This window comes from Babylonia areolata, chromosome 20, assembly GCF_041734735.1.
Source record: "Babylonia areolata isolate BAREFJ2019XMU chromosome 20, ASM4173473v1, whole genome shotgun sequence".
Lineage (NCBI taxonomy): Eukaryota > Metazoa > Mollusca > Gastropoda > Neogastropoda > Buccinidae > Babylonia > Babylonia areolata.
Window position 1 is genome coordinate 41,853,144 of NC_134895.1, and position 2,713 is coordinate 41,855,856.

At 45.5% G+C, this 2,713-nt stretch overlaps 1 protein-coding gene across 1 annotated transcript in view; it reads left to right on the top strand.

The window, feature by feature from the left end:
• The first annotated feature begins 2,305 nt into the window (after positions 1–2,305).
• Positions 2,306–2,713, top strand: part of LOC143295507 (GTPase IMAP family member 2-like) — a 21,326-nt gene continuing 20,918 nt past the window's right edge. Inside the window, exon 1 of the mRNA XM_076607231.1 lies at positions 2,306–2,493. The gene's annotated coding sequence lies outside the window, so the exon portion shown is untranslated. The remainder of the gene's footprint in view (positions 2,494–2,713) is intronic.

A 2,713-nucleotide genomic window follows, 5' to 3' on the forward strand; every position in this document is an offset into this window, starting at 1 on the left:
TATTGTTGAAGTAGGAGATATGTAAATCCGGGCAAGGCCAATTGACTGAATCAGCACAAGCTTGTATATGGGAGAGAGAGAGGGATAGGCGTTCAGGAATAATGTGTCTGCGAATGCAGTCTTTGGGGGGAGTTCTGGATCAGTCTGTGTATGTCTCTGTCTTTCTGTTTGCCTGTCTGCCTGTCTGTCTGTCTCTTTGTCCGTCTGTACGTCTGTGTTTTTAGCTTCTGTCGGTCTCTCTGTCTCTCTGTTTGTCTCTTTCCATCTCTCTCTCTCTCTCTCTCTCTCTCTCTCTCACGCACAATCGCGCACTCCACACAATCATGTACGCACGCACACACACGCACACACACATGCACACAATCGCGCGAGCGCACACTCATGTGCACACACACACACACACATACACACACGCATACATATACATATGCACGCATACACACATAACACACACGCGAGCGCGAGCGCGCCCGGACGCGCTCGCACGCGCACATACACCGAGAAAGAAAGAGAGAGACACACACACGGAGAGAGAGTGAGAGAGAGAGAAAGAGAGAGGTGGTTGATAAGGAGAGAAGTGAATTCTGTTCACACACACACACACACACACACACACACAGATGAAGGCAAAGACAGACAGACACACACACACACACAGACAGAGAGAGAAAATGCACATGGATTAATCAGGAGAAAGCAGACGATTGATTCTAACGGTTCCAGACGGATCATGGCATAAGATTGCCCAGCAGATTAGCCAGGCACTGCACTCACAGCCACAACACACTACTACTACCACCACCACTACTACAACAAGCACACAGCAACACAGCCCACAGTAAACGAACCATTCACTTCTGAGCTGACCAAGAATCACGCTGTCGAATAAAAAAAAAATTAAAAAAAAGGGGGGGGGGGGGGGGGGGGGAGGGGGGCGTGGGGGGGGGGGGGGGGGGTCGATGACCCTTGTCACTTTCCTCAAACGCATGTCAAAGCCCCCTGGTGAAAAAGTGGAGAGAGAAAAAAAAATCTGCTATATTACCTGGCCTCCCTCCCCCCCCCCCCACCCCCCCCCCCCTCTCCACGTCCAGTTGTACTAGACATCCCCAAAGTTCACACATTTATTCACATACAGAAGTTAGTTACTGCCTAAGGTTTTTGTTTGTTTGTTTGTTGTTGTTGTTGTTTTCTTCATTAATTTTTTCTTAAGTCAGTGTATAGTAACCGAATGGTTTCGACTATGAGTCAAAGTGCCGCCAGTGTGCAGCAGAGGTTGATCAACGTATGCTTCGAAATAAAACTACTGTACGTATGTCAAAAAAAACAAAAACAAAAAAAACCCACAAAAAAACCCTGGGCTTTTTTTTTTTTCCTTCATGTTTGATTGTGACATCAATAATAGAATGTTGTTGTGGTTGTTGTTGTTTTCTTATTTTGTTTTATTTGTTTTTATATTCATTTATATATATATATATATATATATATATATATATATATATATATATATATATATATATATATATATATATATATATATATATGTCTCTTTTTTTTAATCTTTATCTTTTTTACATTAAAAAAAATATATTTTGTTTTAGTGTCTTCAAGGTCAGTGATTAAAAATGATTGGTTCGTGTGGTAATAATGGTTTGGGTGAAGGGAAGCTTCTTTCATTCTGGCCAAAGACATATGACTTTGTGTGTGTGTGTGTGTGTGTGTGTGTGTGTGTGTGTGTGTGTGTGTGTGTGTGTGTGTGTGTGTGTGTGTGTGTGTGTGTGTGTGTGTGTGTGTGTGTGTGTGTGTGTAGGCAATTTTATTTTTTGCTTGGAGCTTTAACAGCACTAAACAACATCCACCCAACCCCTCTTTTTTTCTCTCTCTCTCTTCTTCTGCTCCACAACTCACCACCCCCCTTTCTCCTTTTCTGGTCCCCACCCCACCCCTACCACCCCCACCCCTACTCTACCCTACCCCCACCCCACCCCACCCCACCCCACCCCACCTCCCTCCACCCTTCCTCTTCCCTGCAGAGTTATAAATAAAATAAAAATCGATCGATTTTCTATGAGACGGAGAGGAGGGGGGTAGGGAGGTGGGTGGGCAGGAGGGGGGGGGGAAGGGTGGGTGGGTGGGGGGCAGGGGGGGGGCTGACGGATCGATTGACGGTGCCAACAGCAGCGGCGCGAAACTAGGGGTAGCTAGCTAGCTCTGGGGTCACGCCCTTTTCTGTTCATGTGCAAATGCGTTACCAACACAAAGTTAACCAAAACAACTGACATGGTGACAGGCGCATAGCTAAGGCCGGGAGGAGACTGCTACTGACTGGGTGGATTCCACAACACCCTGTGCTGACAGACCACCCGTGTCCGTTCCTCACTTGTGTTCGATCCTTGGTACTGGCTGGCAGGCTGGTTGTCTGGCTGGAGGTGGCTGTGGTGTTTGTCAACTCTACTGCTGCTTGCTTGATTGGAGAGAGACCAAAAAAAAAAAAAAGTGGGTGGGTATGTTTGTGCTTGGGAAAATTATTCTTTATTTTCTTTTATCGATTTGATTTTGTTGGTTTGCAAAGCTCCGTGTGGTGTTAATTTTACTGCTGCTTGCTTGCTTGGAGAGACCAAACGAAAGTGGGTGGGTATGTTTGTGCATGCGAAAATGATTCTTTATTTTATTTTGTCTGTTTAATTTTGTTTGTCTGCAAAGCTCCGTGTGGTGT